This window comes from Leuciscus leuciscus (genome assembly GCF_965113295.1).
Source record: "Leuciscus leuciscus genome assembly, chromosome: 20".
NCBI lineage: Eukaryota > Metazoa > Chordata > Actinopteri > Cypriniformes > Leuciscidae > Leuciscus > Leuciscus leuciscus.
The window spans coordinates 11,508,875-11,535,066 of record NC_138744.1 but is presented as its reverse complement, the minus strand read 5'-3'; the positions used below and the strand labels follow the sequence as shown (position 1 = coordinate 11,535,066).

The window sequence follows — 26,192 nt, the reverse complement described above, 5'->3', positions numbered from 1 at the left end:
ACAGAAAATCCCATAAAACGTAACGTAGATCAAATCGGCGTGCCGTTTTTCGAGATGGAGAGACTGAGTTTCATAACAAACTTGTCTATTGTCTATTAAAACTTCTGCTTGCGCATGTTTTAATAGACAGGTATGCAAATGTATTATTTATTGTACACGTACAGTTATATTGCACTTTGTTTTACTTCAGTATCGCTTTTTATCAAGTCTGATGACCAAGTCTATGGCTGTGAAATTAAATAGAGTATGTGTTGCACCTAAATATTTAGCCATTACTTGCAAATACTGTGGTTTGTTCAAATTTACTTCTAGTACGATTGTTTTAAACGTGTAAAACTGCACAGCATTAACCCACGAAATCATTTGACAAATAGTCACATATCAGTAACAGGCTAATATAGCATTACATTTCATGTTCCTTGCAACTAATTCATTACGATGACATAAAATATTGTAATCAAGCGTACAGGTAATAAAAAACAAACAAATTTATTAGCTGATATATAATTTATATGGTTCGTGAATTCCATACATCTCTGGATGGTGAAAACGACATCTCCCATCGTTCCACTGTCCTTCATAGTGTCATCAAGCTTCGTCTTTATTGTTTTAAAAATGCGACCTCTGGCGGTGAAAAATTACATATTGTAGCTTTACCTAGTTATGTTTAGGGCAGCAATGGGTTTAGGGGCTCAAAAAATAAATAAATAATATAATAGTAAAATATAATGACATAATATTAACAATTCGTAAAGACTTTTACATTTTTAAATCTTTTTGTACTTTTTTTTTTAGATGCTGTTAGATATATTCATATTGTTCGTTTCAGCATATCCAACCGTTAACATCATGTACTGTACAAATACCCACATAGCATAGTCCTGCAGATAATTTGGTCTTGGGAGAATTTGGTGAGAAATATTTGAGTTCATATTTAGCTTTCTACTGTAGAATTTTGCATCTTCGCGGATTGAGTCATGGTTTTGTGAAATCTATTATGAAACTCCTGAGATAACTTTTTCTCAGGAGAATGTTCGGAGAAGCAGGCAATTCTAGCAAATTCTCCATTTGCTCTACATTCAATTTGTTTAGGAGAAACGATTGAAGTATAAGAAAGATCTCATTTGTGATTTTTCTTTCCATTTTTATGCACAGCTATAGTCTTTTAGTGTTCTGGTCATTGTGTGTGAGAGTGCTTAGTGAATGTCTATTGCATGTGTGCATATTCATATGCATTTGTTGTTGTGGACGTTCTTTAGTGTGTTTGCGTCTGGTGTGTGTGTGCATCAGTCTCTGCGCGCTCTTGATTGACAGGCGGGCAGATAAACTGGGATGCATGTGTCTGTGTCTCAATGACACGCCGCTTTGCCCAGAGGGACGGGGGAAGTGGAGCGCTGCACTTCCTGCGGAGGGGCGGGGTCCTCTCTGCGGGGGTTTTTGAGCTGGCACACGCGCGGGCAGCAGCCTCGCCACCCCCACCCCCGCGGGGGAGAGAGGGCCCCTATTCTCAACCTCCACTAATGTATAATTCATGCTAAGTAGCAATTTTGATGTTTTGCTGGAGGGATAAAGAAATCCAAGAAATTCATAAATAAAGTTTCCTTTTTTCTCATCTCTAGTTAATTTATGTTATCACACAATTAGCTGACACAGAGCCTTGGATGTATGGCTCCCCTACAGTTGCGCCTGTACTACCGAGAGAGACGTGCTGAAAAATGACCCAATAAGATTGGTCAGGCTTCCCCAACAGGAGAGGCTTGTCTGGTGTCACTTGTCTCATGTAATGGACCTCTGTGCCTTGTGGGACAGCCAAAAGTCCTCTGATCCAATCACATCTTCTTATTATCCCTGTAAGGATCTTCAGTTTCTAATAGAGCAGAGAAACTGCACTGCTTTTCCTAAATACTTGTGTTGTGGACTGTGTCTATGGCGTTGAACACAACATGATCACATCAATGGCATTGTTTTGAAAAAGAATCAAGGTGTTTCAGTATTTGTAGTAATATACTCTACACAAAAGTGTGTACATTTTTATTTACATTTATTTGTAATATTTATATAAAACTATATTTAAATATAAAAATACATATCTATTGTATTTATATATATGGATATATATATATATATATATATATATATGGCACATACAGTATATACAGTATATGGATAACTATATACTGTAAAAAATGTATGGCTAATTTACACTATTGCCATGTATTTCTGTTGAATTTATTATATAACAACTATTCATAGCACTGAACACAAAATGATGACTGCAACAGCATGTGACAATCTTTTTCAATATTTGAATTAATAAGTTGAAATTAAAAATGTACACCACTCTAAAAAATACTGGGTGGTTTCAACCCATTTTTAGGTCAAATATGGACAAACCCAACTGTTTGGCTTAAAAATGTAATTACACATTTTAAACCAATGGTTGGATTTGTCCATATTTGACCCAAACATGGGTTGAAACCACCCAGTATTTTTTAGAGTTTAGATTGTCTCTTTATGGCACTGAACACAAAATGATGACTTCAACTGCATATTATGTGACATTTTTTTTAAAGCACCAAGATGTATTTGTTTTTCATAATGTGATTCCAGAAACAAATTTATTACAAGGGTTCTTGCTTTTCGTTAAGTGGTCGGACAGGCGATTCTGAACCGACTTCAACTGTGCAGTCAAGAGTTGACTGAGAGTGAGCAGCGATCCGGTGACGGTCCCTCTAATGGAGTCACTTTCAGCTCAATCCACTGATCTGAGTGCAGGTGTGAGGCAATAGAGCGCTCACTATATCACCAGCCATGCCAAAACTGTCATCTCCCCCCGCCAGCTTTTTCATTAAGGCCTTTTACTTCACGCAATATCATTTGCTTTGACATTTCGGCGGGATGTTTTTAGCACCACCTCTGTTTCCTCTGCGCTGTTTGAAAGCCATTGGTCATTTGTCAAATGGACTGATTTGTTCTTCAGCCCAGCAAAAAGTCCCAATGCTTTACAGTGTGATTTAGCTTCAGCATTGTTAATGTTGCAATGTGTTATCAAATATCTAAACCGCCACAGATGGTTGGATGCAGCTTACAAGGTGAATGTTTTGAGTGAATGTGTTTTCTTTGTTTAAAGGCTGCCATTAAAGCATTAAACCAGCAAGAGAGAACGCCAAAATTCAGTCTCTGTGGTGCCAACGCCTTCAAGGTCCCAATGTGCATGTGTTTAATTAAGACCTTTTGTCTTAATTACTTAATCACACTAATTAGTCACGAAGGTGAAACAGAGCTGTATCTGTACAGTTACAGTACAATAAGACTGTAATGATAAGATGGTGTTGTTTACATGTTCTTGGAAATCAAGTCTTTGTTTTAATAGATATTTTGAACATATATCTGGCTCTTAAAAAGATTAATATAATACTTAATCTGCTATTATTTAAGTATCTTGAAGTATTAAATCTCATTTTAATATTTTTTTATAACGAGGCAATCGGTTAAAGTTGTAAAGTGTCAAGTCATATATTAACGTAATGATATTTTTAAATTAATAATTCACACTATTTGTAAAAATAATATGTATAATTTTTTTAACTTTTTTTTGAAAATAGCAATTTAGATGTGTCAATACTGTAATGACAAAATTATGTTGGAAATCATTGTCTTGGAAATCATTAACAAATTGTCAGTATATTTTGACATCCAGCCCACAAAAAATGTAGATACTTCTTGAAATGCTTTTATTTAAATATCATTTAGTTTCATAGTTCCCAAAAAAAATTTATTTATATTTATAAATTAATCATTTGCTTTAAATGATATAAATTTTTTTCTTGAAAAATATAATTGAATGATTTATGAAAATAATGATTAAAATGTGTTGATAATGACAAGAAGATGTTGAAAATAATCTTGAAAATCATAAACTCAGTCTAATTGATAGTAGGAATCTATCAAATTGTTTATGATTTTTGATGTTTTTTGTTGATTGACTGTATATCTATCCCATGATAAGACTAGTAAACTACTTAATAGACTAATATTAGAGTCCGCAGATCAAAATTCAAGTATGGTAAAAATGCAAAGAGACCAATCAGTGCATGTCTTAACATTAAGGAGGCTTTATGTTTACAAGAGCTGTAATTGTGTCTGTTGCCTCAGAAAAGGCCATTTGACTCCTCTCTCTCCATTTCATCAAAGTTTCTCTTTCATATTTGTCTTTTTGGGTTGTCAGCAAAAAAAAAAAAAAAAAAAAAAACTGTTCTTTTAAATCTCTGTGACTTTGTTGCTGTGTTTGTCGTCCTATAGGTGAAAAGCACAGTTAGCGTCAGCACTAGAGAAGGTTCACGGAGGGTCTCCGTCACGGCCGTTCGGTGCGCCCCGGTGGACAGATGTGTTTGGGGAGAGGGAGACGGATGAGGAATGGTCTTGGCTTGTCACCAGGGCAATGTGTTAGGCTGGCCGGCCAGTCGGCTCGCAGCTTGCGCCTGCATTCCCCTTCGCTTAATTAGGGGTTGTTGGTACCACAGAAGGTGTCACCAACCTTTTCAGTCCAATAACAGATGGTGGGGGTTTTTTTGTTGGTTTTTTTGAGGTCCTGCCAAAGCCCACTGTCCCGCTCCTGGGAAAATGACCTAACTTGCAGGCAGCTGCTTAGTGCGGCTTGAGTGCCTCTTAAAAGAGACTTCTATCAGGGAATTAACGGGACATACCACTGCAGCCCGAGGGGTGTGAGTTTGAGATGAGTCCATCTTTAATCGCCCTCTCTAAGCCGTTCTGAGGGCCGAGCTCGTCGTTTGCATTGAAATCCAAAGTGACACTATGGACGAGGTGGGAGGAGGGCAGACACACTGACCGTTTTACGTGGCTCGGAAAGGCTCGCCGATCCCCCCTCCCAAAGCAGATGGTGTGTATAACAACACAGAATGTGGTCCAGGGGAGGTCAGGCAGGGACAAAAAGTGAAAGGGTCCCCAGACAGTTGGGGGAAGAAAAGGCCTGCGGAGCGTGAGGGAGGAGCCAGGGGAGGAGAGAGAGAGAAGAAAAGGGGAGAGAAAAGAGAGAAGGTTTTCAAAGCACTGGTCAGTGAGAGGCTAAAAGAGGAGGCAGAGAGCGTCGGGCTGCAGATGCGATACGTAGGAAGGCAGGGGGTCGAAGCTTTACAAGCTGCATGCTGGGTACACACAGCACTACTGCTGTCAGTCACCAACTCACTTGGCTTCACTGTCTCTCATTCTCTCTTGCTCTCTGTCTCTCTCCCTGTACATTGATTCCACTGCCCCTTATAAGTAGACTTACCTCAATTAGCAATATTTATATTTTGGATTAGTCCAAAAAGTGAAATCATATATATAGGGTAAAACTTAATATCAATATGTTATTCAATAAAAAAAAATAAAAAAATGTATGTGTGTGTGTGGTTCTGGTAAACCATACGTTATGGGGACCAAATGTCCTCACAAAGATAGTAATACCAGAAATTGTCAAAAGTGTCAGAAGTCCATTAGAAATTTACACTTAAAAAAAAGAAATTCTGATGAATATACACTCAGCTTCACACCAATGCTTTTGCAGGTCACTCATTTTATCTGAACAGCTTGGTCTCCAGGGATTTTACATTCACCATCATTAGTAAAAAATAAAAATAAACTTTTCTTTTCCTAACTGCCATTTTTTTCCCTCTGCTGTCAATCCTTTCCTCTCCCTCAATCAGATGCCCAGGCGCATTTACTGGCGTGGAGAGATCCGCTAGATGGAAACCCTGAACTTTTAATAGCCCATGCTGGTGGTTTAGAAGATTGGTGTGAAATGTAAGGAAATATTTTTACTCACTGATGGCACAGCATCCTATCTGACTGTCACCCTTTTATCAAAAAGTTCTCTTGCACACCAGGTAAAACTTTTTTACAAAAGTGTGCAAATGTGACAACTTTATCTCTTAGGCTTATGAATGAACCCAGGCCTTTCACCTTACTGTTGTGATATGATTGTGTTCGGAAGTGAATTGTATTGTGGACTCCTATTTTGAAAAGGAAGTCAGAACTTTCGAAGTGTTGTGTTCTGACGTAATGTGTGTGAGAACGGAAGTGAAAGAGTAAACAAGATGGATGAAGTTCGCTACTCCTGTCTCTTGTGTTTCTCTACTTAATAACTCCTGACAGATACCACAGATTGGTCGCTAACAAGCTTCTCCAGGCCGATCTCGAGATCTGATCGGTGAGAAGTGTAGGTCACTGTAATACTGTAGTTCTGTTGATGAAAGTTGACTCAGATCTGGAATCCGTTCTGGAAGCTCCCACTCACAGCCACAACAAACATTCTCCTTTCACGCTATGCAGCAAATGAGCCAATTCATTTCCAGCCGATAAGAGCTCACGAGAGGCCTGATTTCAGCTTAATCACTTCATATTCTTGGCGTACATTTGTGGGTATGTTGTTCAAACGTTACCTCCCTGTGTTGTGTGAGAGCTCTGTGTGTGTGTTAATGAGAGTGCAAAGGGAGCTGGGCTGTTTAACAGGAGTCATGTCTTTGTGTTGGCCTGCGTGGAGCGCTTTAGTTAACAGTGAATAATGGTGCTTGATTACAGCCCATGAGACGGCACATTGCTTAAAATCAATTCTCAATGCAATTACCCACCGCAAACGCCTCCCCTCTCTGCCGGACAGAATAGGAAGTGATTGTGTCAAAGGACAACATCATCTCTGCAAATGACTTGTTGCCTCTTCATATAGGGCCATTAGATGTGGCAGAATATCAGTCTGGAGGCCTTTCAGCACACTCGTTCTCATATGTACATATTCACACCTTAGAGAGTGCAGACATGCTAAGATGTTGATTTATTTGTAGACACATCGGAATAGATGCTTATCAGGCTGTATACACACATCGGAAAAGCTACAGTCAAGTCCAATTACAAACACAAACACACAATTGAATTATTGATACCAGTTTAGCTTTGCTGTCTCTCTCTGTTTTCCTAGCCCTACATTTTATAGGTGTAGTTTTGGAGTGTTATTTGCAGGCCTGGTGCTTCAATAGGATCTAAAGTTGCTGGTTGGTGCACAGCTAAAATGTCCATTGGCAATAGAAGATAGTTCGCATAGTTTGTAATGTGGTCTTCAATGGGTTATAGGAAAGACTGCTGCTAGAAGGGTTATATCTCAAAATATCTGAAATTTGTTAAATGTATATAATTTACTGATTACAAAATGTGTTGGTCTAAACAATATTTTGTGAATTCATAATTGTTTCAGTTTGTTATTTAGCTTAAAATCCAATAAAAGGCTGTTTAATTGCAGGTTCCATAGTGACAACTCACTCCATACAACAACCTGAAGGTTTTTTTTTTTTTTTTCATTAATTGCTATTTTATTTTGCAAAGATGCAGTGAATTGATAAAAGGTGACAGAATGGTAGGCGACTTTAATAATGTTGCAAAAAAAAAATCGAAATGTTTCTTGAACACCAAATCAGAATGATTTCCGAAGGATCATGTTACACTGAAAACTGGAGTAATTGCTGCTGAAAATTCTGACTTTACCATCACGAATAAATACAATTTTAAAATACAAACAAATTTTCACACAGAAAAAAAAAAAAATATTTTACAATATCGCTGGAGTAAAAATTGTGACAACTAACCCCAGTCTTCCTTGTATAATGAAGTTTCAGGTGGTGGAATGGGTTTCACTATTGACAAGGAGGTTTATAGTTGACAGTGAAACACTGAGGACCATGTGGAGGTCAGTGTGTGTGTGTGAATGTGTGTGTGCCCTTTCTCTTCTGGAGGTCTGTGTTGGACTGTTTTTGTGTCCAATTCATTAGTTATTTTATCAGACTTTGAGTGATGGATGTGTCTCTATGGAAACCACTTGTAAATTGTGGTGGTGTGTCTTTACAGCCTGTAACTCACTCGTTTGTAGGTTAAACAACCACAGAAACACACACACACACACACACACACCACACACTTCACTAAGCTCCACCTTAAAAACTTTACTGACCAATGCTACATTAGTAACTGTTGCTTTCTGCCATATTATTAGAATTGAGAGATTTCTTTCAAGGAAAGCCGCAGATAACAATGTTTTGCAATGCCACACTTCATTTCAGCCCAAATAAAATTAATTAAGTTTTTACCACTTTATGAGCAATTTTTTTTTACTTGATGCTCTGTAAAGCTTGTCTGATTAAGCAGTTCTTTTTTATTTCTTGTCTTATTTTATTTTTCTGCTTTCTGCAAGCAGCCACAAAATCTTTTGTGAGGAGCTGGAGTAATGTAAGATTTTCGGCCAGAACACATACACATATGTGGCACTTTGTTTCTCACTATGTCCTGATTCCCTCTCTCACGGTCTAAGACGGTATCTCTTTCAATATATCTCTCTCTCTCGCTTTCACACTCGGTGTCCTTTCTTTCCTCTCTCCTGTGCTGTGAAATGTCAAATGGAAATTCAGTTTTTCTGTTTATTACCCAATAGATGGAGGCAACATAAGGATCACATGATACATAAAGTCACTGTTGCATAGAGAGAGATTTTGTGTGTTTGTGTGTGTGTGTGTGTCTGTCTGTTTGTGTACATGTGAATGTTTACGTGTATATATATTTGGAGAGAAATGAGAGTAAACGGTCGGTGGTTTACAGAAAATAGAGGTCTGAAGATGAAAGAGATGGACACACGCACATGCCGACCCCCTTCCCAAAGATTTACTGTCGCCTTTGTGACTGAGACCCAGCTCCCCTCACATAAATACAAAGACAAAGCCCAAAATGCGTGTTTTGAATGACTTACAGAGGGTCCGAGTTGTGATGTCATCAGCTGCCATTTATATTGGATCAAAACGTATAAATGGCACAAGTTTACATTCTTTAAAAACATTACCTTCAAATGATGTGAAATGTTTACATAACTTATGCAAAATAATACGGTAAATATATCAACTTTATGTTCTAAACAAATATAGCTGACTTTCTTCTGTGGAACACAAAGGGTAAATTCTTGAGGAACGTTTTGGTCACTCTTTTCAATAAAATGTGTTCTGTTCCTCACACAAAACAATTGTTTGGCCTAAAAGACATGGGATTTTTATGTTGACTTTGTATCTTTTTATGTATACAAAAGAGTGACCTGCACTTTATTTTAAAATTTCTCTTTTTGTGCTCCACAGTAAAAAGTCATATAAACAGTGAGGTTACTATTAACTAAAACTTTATTAAAATTGTTTTTGTCCATTGGAATAATTCTGAAATGAAATGGTGCATGGAAAACTTAAACTTAAAAATTGTTTAATGATCATTTAAATGTTGACTTCACAACTAACTGAAATAAAATAAATTGAAGTTGGAGTACTAAAAAAACATTTAATCTAAATTTAAATATTTAAAAAACAAACTAATAAAAATGACAATCACAGAACTAAACTACTATAATTACAATGAGAACTGAAAATTTCTAATAAAAGCTAATTCAAAATATGAATAGGTACTGTAATAGTGTATATAGGTAAATTATACTAAAATGATAGTGCACATGGGTTTTAAACAACATGTGGGTGAGTGAATGATGACAGAATATACATTTTGGGGTAAACTATCCCTTTTCGACAATTTTTACCAAATTCCAGTCAGAAACAATACATCTTTAATGCACTTTCAACCTCCTTTTTCTTCCCCATCAGGCCCTCACCATAACGGCCCGCTCCCGCTGCAAAACTGCCTGTAAGACAGGGCTCTGAGCCAGTGTTCCAGCATCCCGCTGTGTTTACACAGAATCCTGGGTAGACTCCAAGGGTTCCCGGCCTGTGAGACTCAATAATGTGAAGCCTAAAGCGCAAGGCCCACACGGGTACGTCTGTGACTGACAGCACCCGTATTTACACACAAACAATGTCACCGTCACATGAGCAGCATCTCCCATGCGGAGGGAGGGAATACCCACATGATCTCCGGTATAGCGAAAAGAGAATTCCCCCTCACTCACATACATGACTTCCGGGAAAGCACACACTAGCCCAAAGTGGATTTGTAGAGGTGCATATATTTGCATGTATTTGCATAGCTAATGAATTTAGGGATGTTGTGTTTTTTTATATATTCTTTTTTATATGAATTGTAAGTGTGATGGAGTCCGGGTGCAAAAGCCTGTTATATGTCATTCTAGAGATAAAGACGAGCAAAGAACGCGGTCCTGCGGAGAGTGACTGATGAGATTGAGGGAGAAAGGGAAAGCTGGGGTATAGCCAGAGCTATAGTCGTCAACACTACTGCTCCCCTGCTGCTCTACATATGTACACCCAGCAAGAGCCTTGCTGGCCCACCTCTACCGCCTCCTTTCTCGTCTGCCGCTCACCGTATGACCATCACACCTTATACATCCTCTTTCTCTCCGCCTCTACCTTGCCATCTCATCCACTCTCGTGATATCTCTTTCATTTCTGCCTGAACTCCACACAGCTCTCCTCATCTATCTCCTCCAATCTCTCCCGTTCCTAATCTCGCTCGTTCCCGCTGTAGCACCATCCATCTCCCGCAATCTCTCGCTCGCTCCATGAACATGCCTGCGTTCTCATTTATAAACACCCTTGCTTTCATCTGTTTCAGACCCTGTGGCTACTGTTTTCCGTCGTTCACTAAGTGCCTTTAGATGTAGCGCTCCACCATGACGTAATATTGTATTACTCATGTTGAGTGATAAATTCATATTCCATGTCACATTTCATGTTTGAGAATGAGAAACATTCCTAGAAGCAATTCAAAGAGCCGTTGCATATCTACATTCTACAACGGGCCTTTTCATGGACTGTGCCTTTGATTTTGTGGTGCAAGTTTGTATTACCTTTCAGAAGTTTGGGCTCAGAAAGATTTTCTGTAAAATAAATTAATACTTTTATTTAGCAAGGTTGCATTAATTTGATCAAAAGTGACAGTAGACTTAAAACTGTTTAAAAATATGTTTTATTTCTATTCATCACAGAACCCTGAAAAAAAGTATCATGGTTTCCATACAAAAAGTAGCACAACTCTTTTCAACATTCATAATAATAATAAGTGTTTGAGCACAAAATCAGCTTATGATTTTGGAAGGATCATGACACTGAAGACTGGAGTAATGGCTTTGCCATCACAGTACTAAATTACATTTTTAAATATATTCAAATAGTAAATAGTAATACTGTTTTTACTGTTTCAAAAAAGTGTCGCCATGGCTAGCATAAAAATTTCAAAAACATTTCAAAATGCTTTTAAAATTATTAAAATATAACTAAAATAATACATTTAAATTTTATGTAAATTTATATTATTATTTTATTTACATCATCTGGGTTCATACAGATTTGGGATGGAAGTCCCAGTTTTTAAAATGCATGCTGAAATCTTTAACAAACACTAAATGCTAAAGGAAGTGAACAGCATTGCTGTATGTAACACTTCTCTCTTGGTTAGGTTAGAAAGGTTATTGATCCACCAGTGGTGTCCAGTGGTTTATTTACCCACAACAAATCAATACTGTGCTCAGCTGTGGGATCTTCTGACCTGATCCTTCTTAAAACATTCGGTGATACTCTTGTATTACAAGCATCTTCAAGTGTTCTGCTCTGTAGAAATATGAAGCATCCTATTGCCTTGTTATATTAAAATATTATAAAATACAACTCTTCTGTTAAGTTAGAGGATGCTAATATCCAAGGCGACTTACAGTAGCTGCATTCATGTCCGGAATAGTCCTGCTGGGGCAACCCGGGGTTAAGTGCTGTGCTCAGTGGCACAATGGTGATAGCACATTGTCTGCTCTTTGCGGGAATCAAACCTGCTACTTTTTGGTTACCAGGACTTGTCATTAACCACTATACCTCCCACAGTTTTACCCATCTGGTGGCAGTGATTTTGCCAAGAAATACAAGTTCCTGAATCAACATGTTCTGTTGGTCCTGGAGCAGCGGGAATGCTCAAACACAGTCCTAACCTAATCATTAACTACCAATAAAGTCAGAGGAATATTAATCAAGCATGTTGATCAAGGAACATATCCTACTTACATTTACTTTTATGCATTTGGAAATTGGCAGAAGCTTTTATCTAATGCGAATTACATTTCATTCAAGGTATACCGTACATTTGATCAATCAATACATTACCGGGGACTCAAACCCATGACATAGCCAGTGGCGTCGCTAGTGCTCAGTAGTTCATTCACTGTCTGTAGAAAAGAGTAGTATGCATATTTTGCTGAGTTGATTTTTGTTGCATTTTACCTTATAGTGCATATTGTATTATTATGGTTGTAAACATTTCAAGTGTAAAAATAGATGCATTTTTTTTATTGTTAATAAATCTTTACAATTTTTAAATGTTTTGTGTCTGTACGTATGTGTATTGTTGCTTCAGCAATATTGCATGTAAAACTATCAATCCACTAATATTTTGAAACTGAAAATTTTCAACTCTAACAGTAGAGCATGGCACTACCAACGCTAAGGTCATGGGTTTGAATCCTGAGGAATGCATGAACTAATAAATGTGTGGTCAGGAAATTACAGACGAGGCATTTTTTTGTTGTGTTTTTTTTACAGGTTGCAAATAACAAGGTGACAATAATGGCCTGTGAGCAAGACCACACAGAGGAGGCAGCACAAACAAGAAGAAATCTTCAGGTTAAAGAGGCTTCAGGTTTGTTTTCGAGAGCTTGTTTGGGACCGGCAGAGTCACACAGACCTCCACCCTGCCGGTGTGTACTGCTAATAATCACGCTTTTCAGCACCTCTTCGTCTCCGCTCGCTTTGTTGTCTCCTCCTGCCTTGTAATCACTTTCTCACCGTGTGAGCACCGGCCACTCCCAGCGTGTTTCAGCACTATATGGCGCTCTGCGTGAGAGTGTGTGTGTGTGTCACAGTAACCAGTGGCTGTAAGCTCAGCCGGCCTGCTGCTCACAGAGGGAGTTATATGTGTAATTACTGCGTGACCCCTGCTGACCCCGGCCGTCTCGTGTCAGCGGTGTGTGTCGGCCGTGCCGCGCCAACTACCTTCTTGTTAACCACAATGCCGAGGAGGGGACGGTATTTAGGAGTGAGACACGGACACTCAGCAGAGCATTAGCACAGTTCACACCGCTTGTCCATCTGCCAACTGTTCGAAGCACACACACACACACACAAGACCTTTTGAAATAAATAATTAGGTTTATTACCCTCTTATTTTCTTCTGATAGGTTCAGTTTAATTAAGAGAAATCTGACTATTTTTAAAATTGTCATAAAATAGCTAGTATACAGCACGTACACATCAAACCCAATAACACTATAGTAAAATCATTCAAATTGAAATGTACCATTATAAACAGTTGTTGTAAAGCATTAACATGACACAAAAATCAAACAAATGTTGTAGTTCTGAAAACTTTCTGTCAGTTCTACACAAAAAGGTAAAACAAAAAGCCATCTTTTGCTTTTAACAGTTTTTAAATAGTCTTTCATCATCAACATTCATTTCCTATCACACCTTTCATTGTATTTTATAGTTGAGTGGAGTAGAATAGTGTGGACAGGAAATAATGGGGGACAGGGGTCAGGAAAAATCACACGTCAGACTTGCTGCTTGATATGTAAAAGCATAATGTGCAAAGTGCAATGTCTGTGGCTCTGAGTCTGAGGTATATATATTGCTGATTTGGATTTATGAATAGTTAAACATCATTTGAAGAAACTTTCCTGCTTTGTTTTACAAAGTACACTGTCATTCAAAGTCATTCAGTTTGGGGTCAGTAGGATTTATTAATGTTTAAAAAAAAAATCTCTAATGCTCAAAAAGGCTTTGTTTATTTGATTTATCTGAATTAAAGTATTATTTTCTTTGAAAAAAATCTTACTGTCCCCAAACTTTTCAACAGTAGACTACATCCTTGTTCAGCAACTTATGTGTTTATGTTGTAGGACAAAATTTAGAATATCTCTTCCAATAATGATAACCACAGACCTTCATTTACTCATAAATCCAAAACCACCATTCTTAAAACCCTATATTTTTCCTAAGGGATTTCCCAAGGGAAGCCATGGCTTGAAAATGCTAATTCCATTCCACATTTTAGGACTACAAACAGAACAGCTCTATATATTGGCTAATTAAATGCAGATAGAGGCATTTAGTGCCAGTTTATGATGAAAATATAACTTCAGAAGTTCAAAACTCAGACTTTAATAGCTGCAAGCGGCTCGGTGTATCAAAACACACCATCTCGTTTCTGCCAAAGCTATCAATGGTCCTGTCTATCTTGCTGCGTTTCAGCCCATTGTGTTGTGAATTTGTAATTCTAGGCAATGGTGAATTGCAGTGATTATGTAGCCATAATTTAACCAGGATGATGTGTTTAATTGAATTGTTACTCCCTGATGTTTCTCTCTAGTGAGGATGCTGTTCTGTTGACAGATGTGTTTTGTCTGTGAATGCTTGTTATTGTTTTCTTCTTTTCATCCCTTGCTGTGTGCGTCTGTTTGCACGTGACTACATGCTTTCTTCCTGAGTTTGTGACCTTGGATGTTTTCTTTAAATGTTAATGTCTAGACTTCTGATATAGTTCTCAGTAGTGTGCATCTGAGGACATTTTGCACTTGAGTACACAGTGTTGCCTTCATACCATTTTCTTTGAGTTGAAGGCTATTTCTTTCGCAAAGTGCAGTACTGAGAACCTATTTCACCGCAGTCTTCACCCTCCCCCACATCATCTTCTCTCCATGTAAACACACACTCGCTTTCCTCTTCCTCTCCTTCCACGCTCTCCTTTTCAGTCTCTAGACTCGTCCTCGCCAGCCCCATCTCTGATATCCACTTTTCTTCACCTTCCCTCTCTCGCCATCTCCTCCTTTCTCTCCCGCTCATTTCCCTCCATCTCTGCGGAGGGGCAATTACCCCAGCGTCTCTAAACGCCGGCGATCTGAGCATCCTTGCACTATGCATTGTCTGCAGCAATTTACCAGCCGCATCTCCAGATGAATGCCTCCATTCACAATTACACCCCCTCCATTAGCTGCTGTCGCTGCTATGTTTGGAGGGGGGGTTTGTTGTCTTGTTATTTTTCCCTTCACGTCTTATAAAAAAAAAGCAATTAAATGTGGACAAAGCAAGTGAGGATGGAATTGTGCCCTCCTTTTCTCCAACGAATCGAGAAGCTAAGTTTTTAGGCCTCATTTTGCAATCTCTCCTTTCCTTTTCTTGTCTTAGTCTCCTTTTGGAGGGGGGAGGGAGGGGGGGGGGGGGGGGTGTTGCACTTAAAATTTCTCTGTATTTTCACTTTGTGTCACTCTTTCAGACGGGGGTTGGTGACTTTAACTCTCAAGGTCATGAGAAACAATTTCTCAGCATACATCTGACTGGCCCATGATATTAGAAGGTTTGCGCTGATGACATCCCAGCAGCCTCAAAGTAGCATTGAAGGTACACTACGATAGCCTGGATTGCACTGAGTGATTTAGTAATCCAATAAATCATTGAAACCATCTAATTTCCTATAGATTTCAATTTCCCCTGCACAGATCGGCATTGATCGATCTCAGGTATAGGAACATGTCAGGCCTCTCTCAGGACTCTTTTGTGAAGGATTGTTGCAGGAATGAGAGCTGCTTGTTTTTAGATCTGAACATCAGAACTGTTCTTTGCAAAAATAGATTGGCCAGAATAAATCAGATTTCTTGTTGGGTAATGAATACAGCACACATTGGAATCTTTTGGCCTATAGCAGTAGCTAAATTCATGTATGATCAAAATGCTTCTCATATTGATAGCAATAAATAAAATACTCCATGCCTCTCCTCTTTCATTGTAATTTAGAGAAATGGCTTAGTTTGTATTAGTCATAGCTGGATGCATTTTTAGATTTGCTAATATACACTACAGTTAAAAAATTTGGGGTCAGTAAATAAAAACATTTATTCAGCAAGGATGCAAACTAAATTGATCAAAAGTTAATTTAATATACATAATGTAGATAATGAAAAAGACGCATTGGGATTGGCATTTACATACATTCTAAACTCTATTGGAGTTAGACAGCACGTGTCAGAACCCACTCATTGTCGTTATCATACTTTAGATCTAATATTGTCTCATGGAATCGATGTTGATGGCATTGAAATTCTGCAGCAGAGCGATGACATCTCAGATCATTATCTGGTCTTGTGTATACTCCATTTAGCCAAGGCTGACATAATAAATGAATAATATAAATAAATATAAATTCATTTTATATAAATATATATTTTATAAAAAATAAAGAAATAAAACTTAATCTTCAGACATTTTCAAACAGCACAGCAGTAATGAATTATTTATGACTTTTTTTTACATTATGCATTTCTTTACTTGCAGGATTGATACTATTATTTCTATTACTATTATGAGAAAATTATAACCATGTAACCGTCTACTACAGTATCAGACGTCATGCTATAGACCCCCTGGGGAACAATTCCATTCATTCTTTGCTATAGGAGAGGAAGAATTGTCTAAACTTCTTAAATCATCAAAATGAACATGTATGTTAGACATCACACCTACTAAGCTACTGAAAGCGATGCTTCCAGAAGTTATAGATCCTGTTATTAATATTAATTCACCATTGTCATTAGGATTAGGAAACTTTTAAGCTGGCTGTTATTAAACCTGTTATTAAAAAAACACAATTTGATCCTAAAGAATTAGTTAATTACAGACCGATCTCTAATCTACCTTTTCTGTCAAAAATACTAGAAAAGGCACAACTGTGTTCCTTTTTAGAAAGAAATGGTATCTGCGACTATGGTATCTCATTAGAGTTACAAATGATTTGCTCTTATCATCGGGTCGTGGTTGTATCTCTCTATTAGTGTTACTGGATCTTAGTGCTACATTTGATATTATTGACCACAACATTCTTTTTTATAGACTCAAAAATTGCGTTGGCATTAGTGGAATTGCATTGGCATGGTTCAAATCATACTTATACTTACCAATTTGTAGCAATAAATTAAGGTGTCATAACGATCAGAAGTTCAGAATAGAATACTGCAAGGCTCAGTACTAGGACCATTGCTTTTCATGCTGTAAATGCTACCATTGGGATATATCATTAGGAAGCATGGCATTAGTTTTCACTGTTACGCTGATGATACTCAGCTCTATATTTCTTCACTCCGTGTCGAAACATACCAACTCACCAAATTAAAGAAATGCATAATTTATATAAAAAATTGGATAACTAGTAATTTCCTACAAGTTCATTCTGAAAAAACAAAGATTCTAATTATTGGACCAAAAACATCCTCACATAATACCCTAGAATACTGTCTAACACTTGATTGCTACTCTGTCAAGTATTCGTCATCAGTTAGGATCCTGGGTGTGCTCTTTGATACCAATCTTTCATATGAAAGCCACATTTCTAGCATCTGTAAAACCACATTTTTCCATCTTAAAAATATATCTCTCAATGACAAATGCAGAAATGTTAGTTCTCTGTATACGTTCATGACCTCAAAGCTAGATTATAGTAATGCTCTACTGGGTGGTTGCCCTGCACGCTTAATAAACAAACTCCAGCTGGTCCGAAATGCAGCAGCTAGAGTTCGTACTAGAACCAGGAGGTATGGCCATATTAGCCCAGTTCTGTCAACACTGTATTGGCTCCCTATTAAACTTTGCCCTTAACGCATTATAGTCCTTCATGTAATTTGATACCTAGAATATCAAAATCAACTGCAGGTGGTAGATCCTTTTCCTATTTAGCACCCAAACTCTGGAATAGTCTTCCTAGCCTTGTTTGGGTAGCAGACACACTGTGTAAGTTTAAATCCAGACTAAATACATGCTTTAATCTGGCATACACATAACACATTATCAATTTCTATTATTCATATCAGTTAAATGATTGTTAGGCTGCATAAATTAGGTATAAATTACCTGCACCTAGACACGACCAAAACGCAGCCCTGAATGTCAGCAGAGAAGAGTGTCTACTAGAGAATCCCCTTTGAAGGACTCATCGACATGACACCCATCGGCACAGATCCTCAGAAAAGACCACAAGAGCCAGACAGGTCCTCCAGACAGAGGTCCTCCACACAGACCCTATGTCCAGCTTCGTCTCCATGCCGGCGTGATGAATCCGATCTTCAAGCAGAAAGAACTGGATGAATATTTGAATGCTACTGATCCAGATCTGAATTCTGACTTGTGATGCAGCCTGAATCATAATCACACCGTGTTCGTTCATTGGCCAGAGGAGAACTGAGCCTGATTTCTCCCAAGTTTTTTTTTTTCTCTTGTCTGTCACCTGATAGAGTTTGGGTTCCTTGCCACTGTCCCCTCTGGCTTGCTTAGTTAGGGACATTTAATATTCAACAATATTATTGATCTGACTGTACTAACACTGTTGTATGAGAACTGAACTGAGATGAACAATGACATAATTTTTTGCAGAACTGCTTCATAGATGAAATTAACTTGACTTCAGCTGAGCAACAGCTGAAATGCATAATTTTCCTGTTATCACTGTCAAGCTGCTTTGAAACAATCTGTATTGTATAAAGCGCTATAATAAATAAAGGTGACTTCACTTGACTTGAAAAGTGAAAGACATGTTGTTTTGTTTTTTCATTTCTATTCATCAAAGAATTCTGAAAAATGTATCGTTTTCCAAAAAATATTAAGCAGCACAACGGTTTTCAACATTGATACTAAGGCAAGGCAAGTTTATTTATATAGCACATTTCATACACAATGGAAATTCAAAGTGCTTTACATAGAAGAAATTAAAATAATCAAAAGAAATAAGAACAATTAAACCGTTTAGAATAAATAAATAAATAAAATACATTACAAATAGTAGGACGAACAGTGGCACAGTGCTCATTCAGTAAATGCACAGCTAAACAGAAGTGTTTTGAGTCTGGATTTGAATGTGACTACTGTAGGAGCACATCTGATCTCTTCTGGAAGCTGGTTCCAGCTGCCGCTGGCATAATAGCTAAAAGCGGACTCACCATGCTTTGAGTGAACCCTTGGTATTTCTAGTTGATGTGATCCTAATGATCTGAGTGATCTGTTGGGTTTATATTCAGTGAGCATATCTGCAATGTATTGAGGGTCCTAAGCCATTGAATGATTTATAATACTTTAAAATCAATCCTATATGTAACTGGGAGCCAGTGTAAAGACCTGAGGACTGGTGTGATGTGTTCATATTTTCTGGTTCTGCTCAGAATCCTGGCGGCAGCGTTCTGTATGAGCTGCTACTGCCTTATGGTCTTTTTGGGAAGGCCAGTGAGGAGTTACAATAATCCACCCTGCTGGTGATGAAAGCATGAACAAGTTTCTCTAAGTCTTGACTGGAAACAAAGCATCTAATTCTTGCAATATTTTTCAGATGATAGTATACTGATTTAGTTATTGCTTTGACATGACTACTGAAACTAAGGTCTGACTCTAGAGACACACCAAGATTCCTGACTTGATGTTTAGTTGTTTGACCCCTAGAGTGAAGGTATGCATTCACCTTGAGAACTTCATCTTTGTTTCCAAACGCAACGACTTCAGTTTTGTCTTTGTTTAACTGAAGAAAGTTTTGGCACATCCAACTGTTTATTTCATCAATGCATCGGCACAGGGAGTCAATGGGGCTGTAATCGTTAGAGAATAGGGCTAAGTAGAGCTGTGTGTCGTCTGCATAGCTGTGGTAAGCAATTTGGTTCTTTCTCATTATTTGGCTCATTGGGAGCATATACAGGTTGAACAGGAGTGCCGCAAGAATTGAGCCTTGAGGGACTCCGCATGTCATGGATGTCCACTCAGACTTATGGTCTCCTATACTCACATAATAACCTCTCCCTCCTAAGTATGACCTGATATAATAATAAATGTTTCTTGAGCACCAAATTAGAATGATTTATGAAGGATTTTGTGATACTGAAGACTGGAGTAATGGCTACTAAATTGTAATATTTCACAATATTACTGTTTTTGATCAAAATAAATGCAGCCTTAGCATAAAATGTCTTCTGCTCAACGAGATCTTACAATTCCCAAACTTTTGAATAGTAGTGAACCCATTTCTTTATTTTATTTTATTAATTTATGTCACTTCTATTGACAGGACTGATGAGATGTGACAGAAAACCATAAGGAGAAAAAGGGGAAATGGAATGGGGAAATAACCCCTGGTGGATTCAAACTCTGATCATCTTGCAAATATGCAAGACCACACAACATATTGGAGCATGTGGACTATTCCAAGCCGTGTCTCTGAATTTTTATTGATTGTTTTCTTCAGCATAACTGGCATGCAAGATTTATGTTGATTGGCATTGCATTATGAGGATCAAGGAAATCCCTTGATGGTTCTGTAATATTGGCAACATTTTATCAATATATAAATCAGTAAAAAACCATGTGTAGCGCCTTGTAATTTATGATGCTGTGTAACATTAGACATACCCTATATCAGATACTTTCAAGGATGTTTTCTCTGTAAAGTTTAGGCACATATCGGTATATGTTGTGGAAGGCTGTATATCAGGTTTTGAATGTGTTGGGGGGGGGGGTCTGTTCGCCGTCTCTCCTCTGGTTCTTCCCCCAGAGGCAGGAGCCTTATGGATCGCAGGAACGAGGAGGAGAAATAAATTGGAGAGTAGGATAAATCGATGCTTGACGGAGAGGCAAATAGACCTTCCAACCTCAGTCCAAATGCAGAGCTTTGGTTATTTTCCTTAGGGCTGTATTGGATTGGTTGACAGAGGCTGAGGAGAGGGCTCAGACAAGACTTGACCTACAAATGATGTCCTTTGTTTTATCCATTAACGTTGGGAGAACCTTTACCATTTTGGGGTGGACATTGGTCCATGCTTGGGGGAAGGGTGTCTGGAGTTTCAAACAGCAATGTCAGATAGGGCATAATTTCACTGTACGGCTTTTGGTTTGGTAAAAATTCTTGAATCTTGTTGTCTGTGTTCAAATAGCTTACGAAAATCGTCCTCATGGATCAGAAGAAATGTATTTCAATCATGACTTGAACCCCATATATAGGGCTGACAGTGACACTCAAACCACTACAGTAAACAGAGTCAAGATCAACTGGTGCAAGTACAAATCTCAGGTCTCCGCTACAGAGCAAACTTGTCCTAAAGGTCAAACTTTAGAGAGCGACTTATGTGCATGTGTGGATTTGTCTGCTTGTGGGTGAGTGCATGAGATGCAGAGCGAGTTTCTAATGATGGTCTGAACCTTCAAATGTATCATTTATTGATGTAAAAACTTGTGAATTAACAAAATAAATCTGTTAATCATATCAAGCAATTACATCTCTTCACAAGACTGCTCTATTCATATCAATTCAGACGTTTTGGTGACCTGCTTCCAGTTTCAAAAACATGCCAATTTAAGAACTAGTCTGAACTAGTCTGACCAACTAGCAGTTAGTGTTGATCAAATTTTGATCAGTCTTACATTTCAGACTCAAATTAGATCAATTCTACCTTTTTATGAAACTGACTTAAAAAAAAATATGACCGCCTTGCTAACTTGTAAGACTATAGTCTAAGTAGTTTATACAAACGGACACTGGACATTCAGTGGACTGACAAAATCCTCTCAGGTCTCATAAAAATGTCTTAACTGTTTTGAAGATTAACCAAAGTCTTATGGGTTTAGTATGACACAAGTCTTGCAGAAATTAAGTCTTTTTTTACACAAAAGTAACACCATCTTAGGAAGTTTTTGTGCATTTATATGATGATTACTATAAGAGTGACAAGCAGGTGCATACAAAGTGTTACTATTAATTAAAAGCCTTGCAGGCCAGGATAACTATTTTATTGTCTTGCACTTGCTGGGAACCCATCACTTAATGCTAACATATGCAATCCACACTACATTACGGATCATAAAGCGATTTACACGAAAACTGTTCCCAGATGTAATTTCCAGGAGTACTTTCATCTGTAATCTTTGTCCAAACTTGCAGTGTTGTTCCACTGTGGGATTCTGCTGCAATATTGATGTTTCAATTAGAACAGCGTTACATACCGCCACAGCCTCGTAACACGGTGCATCTCCGACCATCTGCTGCACTTCCACATATGAAGAACGAGACACGTGGGGCTAATCGAGCTGCACATGAGCGATGGGACCAGCAGCTCGCTCATGTCTCTATACAGATTGAGAGGAGTTTGTAGGACCGGTATCTCAGGTAGGCAACCTGCCTACAATCCCTCCAGTTAATGTGCTTGGGCGCATGACAGCTGTCCCGGAGTTTGCCCTGCTAACCCTATTTGTGGAAAAGACATGTACTGTTTCTGAAATAACTTGTTGCCACTTGAGATATGTTTATTTTTTATAGGATTCTAAGTCTTAACTGACTCTGCTAATGTCACTATAGGCAGCCTTAAAAGTGCACTCCATAAGTTTTTATTTATTTTTACCCTTTTAGTCTGTTATTCGTCCCAATAGTCAGTGGTTTTGACCTTTATACTGACTCCTATGGGACTGATTGCATGAGGTTTGTTTATGTGCTACTGATGTTAATATTATTATTAGTAACTTCATGAATTTCAATATAGTGGCACCCATGATGGGGAAAAACCAGCTCCATGTAGAATAAAACAGCTTTCTTTTGACTGACATGCTTAAATGTCTCACATGAGTGTACATCAAGTGCTGTTCATTTCTCCAAATCAATTAAAATATAAATTATAAAAAAAATTAATTAGCAAAAGTATTGAGTGCTTCTTTAACAGTAGAAGTGGTTTGCTCAATTTAAAACTAGTTCAGTGTTTTAAAAAGTGAAATGTAATGTAATGTAATGAAATGTTGCAATTAAGTGCGTATTTGAAATCCTTAAAATTTGGGTTTTTCCGCAACCTGTTGTTCTTTGGAAACCATGTTGAAGCGATTAAAGGTTTAGTTGCTCGGTTCAAATTAATTCAGGGAGTCAGTCTGTTATTTGGCAGTGTTATTTATTCAGGAATAAATAAGAGTAAATAAGCACAGTAGGCTATAGATGATTTCTCTCGAATCTCTCCATCTCGTAGGATGTGCCATTTGATCATGGCTCTTGTGTGAAGGGGAAAAAATACCACAGTTCTTCTACTGATCTTGTTAAAATGGAATGACACACAGATCTGAATATGCTGGAGTCACTTTTGGTGCGTGGATGGATCGCATATCAGGTCTCCACTTTGCCTCACAGGGGTGGTCTCTTGCGCCCCCCACAATGGATGCAGACAATCGGAAGCCAATTGTAGTGAGGGACAGATTTAACGATGTCTTTGTGTGGATTAATTGCATGGAATTACTAGATTCTCGGTGCAAGACCTGTTCAACAAGAGCTCTACTCCCCCACTGACAGAGATGGTTCTCCCCATTCCCAAACAATCACACGCACGCGCAAGGGCTAATTTCCTTTTTAGAATTAACAACTAATTCACATTTTTTCTAGAATGTTATTTAACCCAGCTTTCAGTATGCGAATTATACATTGACTTTCAGGGACCAGCTATTTGTTTTTTAAATAGATTTTTAAACGTACGTACGCCTATAATGTAGGCTAAATAGCGCAATCTGTTGAGGTTATTTTTTTGCAACGAAAATACTTTGTTTATCTAAAGAAAATACTTTTTGAACAAAACACTAAAGTTTTCATTGCATGTTTGTAATATAAATAGGCTAATGATTTGTGGTGCATTATTGACTTCCGCCAGACGCTGACCGCAAAGCGCAAAGGAAAACGCGTGACTGGCCTGCTGTTGCTATGGTTACCTGTTTATTTGCGGATTTGGCAACAGTTTTAAAGTAGCCTACATGCTCAGACTAATTTGTAATCTAACTAAAACATATTGTACAAAACTTAATGCAAAAAAGAAGTGCTGCATGGGGTGTATAAAATCATATTGTACGTTTGAAATCTATTTAGGCTACCTGTATGAAACAATATGTAGCCTACTTCTACTTAAGACATCCCCCAATTTTCTATCTGCATTAATTGCAAGATAGCCTATTTTGTTAATCTTAGCTTTTGCTACGTTTCAGGTGACCAATGATTAGCGTGACTATGAGAAGAGTTTGATTATTGTGTGATTTAAAGCATGTCTTTGTAAAATGTAATTAATTATTTTCAATCAGTATTTGAACATGACCGGGATCTTGTGTGAAATCCACAGAGGGAAATATGTTGATGTATGTGGAGACAGTTACCTAATTAGACCATAAAAAATGGAATCTTTGCAGCATGCGGGTCATATAATTACTGTTAATTTAACGCTCAGATTCTCTGTCATTAATTTTTATTCCCTTAAATGTAGTTTGGCAGCGGCTCCCGGAGCTCAGAAATAGATTTCACTGTATTTGAGAGCGCGCTGGCCCTTCCAAATGAATTACCATAGACCCCACAGTCCAAATAACAAGACTCGCATCATTTATGCGTTGTTAAGCCATGTAATTGAACGATCCATAGTTTGCATATTATACCATTAAAGTAATGTGCTTTGGTTTTCTCCCAACACGACTATTTAAGCTTCTGTGGCGTTGTGGTAATTCTCTGAATTACAACCTTAATTGCCATAAATGTTCTTTTGATTTGGGTGATTTCACTGTTACGCTACAATGATGTTCATTATTACGCGGATGAATTTCCGGAACGTGTCTTTAAAGTTTTCTCTTTTTTTCGTTTTTTTTTGGAACACCCTTTAACCCCCACGCGCTTGAACACAATTAGTCTGACTGTGGAGATTGTTTTTGCGTCTTTTGCCGGTTTTCCCTGGTTGACTGATGTGCCTCTTGTTTTTTTCGTGTTTGTGTATTCGTTCAATTTTATAAATCTTATTTTGATATAGGAAAATCATAAAACTAGTCATGTAGACCAAGAACTTTAAAAGGTTTAGGCCCTCTTTTTTTGGAAACAAATAATTGAAACATTTCAAACAAAATGAGTATGTGTGCCCATAAACACTTTTACATGTAAGCTATAAACACCAAATATTAATGCTCTCTTCTATAAGTAGCAACATTTATTTTAATTAATATGTTTCATTTAGGCTATAAAAGACTGAAGATTATAATGCTTAAGTTAGCCTAAATGTGTTTAATGTTTTTGCAGATCTGTCAATGACTTTATTGGGTTTTCTAGCTTGTTTATCATGTTGGCTGTTGTTCAGTGATGCGTAATTTGGACGGTGCTGTACGCCCTGCTTTAAAGTTCATTAGTTGTGCAAATTACACTTTATTTACTGCCTTTGAACAGTTCCTTAAAATCAGTTGATCTCTCTCTCTTTCTCTCTCTCTCTCTCTCTCTCTCTCTCTCTCTCTCTCTCTCTCTCTCTCTCTCTCTCTCTCTCTCTCTCTCTCTCTCTCTCTCTCTCTCTCTTTCTTTTTTGTTTCTTTTTGTCTTTTGTCCATTACCCATTCTGATTTACGTAGAGCCTTCCAGAGGAGGCGATACTGGTGACGTATGAGGCGTTGTTTAATTTACTGCTCTCTATAGCAACCAGCAGCGCTGCTGAAAAAATGTCCCCCTCCTCGGACAATGTCGTGTGCTTTTCTTTACAGAGGCTCACAGAGGAGCCAGCTGGTCAGCTTTAGACACCTGCGGTCCCAAACGGCCCACTCTTTTCCCTCGGAAATATTCCTTTCACGTGTGAAGCTACACCATGCAAACCCAGAGAGAGAGAAAAAAATATTTTTTAAAAAGGATTTATAGAGGCAGTTGTTGGCTAAAAGAGATTTGTAATTAGATATTGAAAATGGCCATTAGATGTTCGGAGTAATTATATTTCTATAATTATATATTTAATTAAATTAGACATAAAAAGTAAAATAAACCTACTGGTCACTTGCTACTCCGAATAAATGGCATGTTTAAGAGAACCATGCTCTGCAGCACATGTGCTTCTGTCTGTCAATTGTATCATGTTTGAACCAAATCGACATCTTTGTTTGATCTGGGATCACTTTGAGGTGAACGCAATCTATACATAAATACGTTTCATATTTTTTGGGGGGGGGGTTTCCCCCGTTGTTTTATTTTTATTTTTTTATTTTTTATTTGTTTACCTAGTAGCCTAGTGCAGCTGTCTTTCATTCACTTTGTAGAAGGCGTCCTAACAAACACTTATATCAGTTGTTTATGCCTTGCAGAGATGAAGTAAAACTTATAGCCTACTGCTACAAACAACAAACATGAGAAAACAT

The 26,192-nt window shown here is 37.8% G+C and overlaps 1 long non-coding RNA gene across 3 annotated transcripts; it reads left to right on the top strand.

Annotated features, from left to right (window-relative positions):
• Positions 1-6,079: 6,079 nt before the first annotated feature.
• LOC309483534 lies at positions 6,080-21,665 on the top strand. 3 transcript variants are annotated; one of them, XR_014200583.1, is made up of 5 exons: positions 6,080-6,420; positions 9,672-9,838; positions 12,564-12,660; positions 15,292-15,416; positions 20,107-21,665. It is a non-coding gene; the product is annotated as an uncharacterized lncRNA (long non-coding RNA). The 3 variants fall into 3 exon arrangements; XR_014200584.1 differs by lacking the exon at positions 20,107-21,665 and having other exon boundaries at positions 15,292-18,575; XR_014200585.1 differs by lacking the exons at positions 15,292-15,416; positions 20,107-21,665 and having other exon boundaries at positions 12,564-13,826.
• The last annotated feature ends 4,527 nt before the right edge of the window (positions 21,666-26,192 follow it).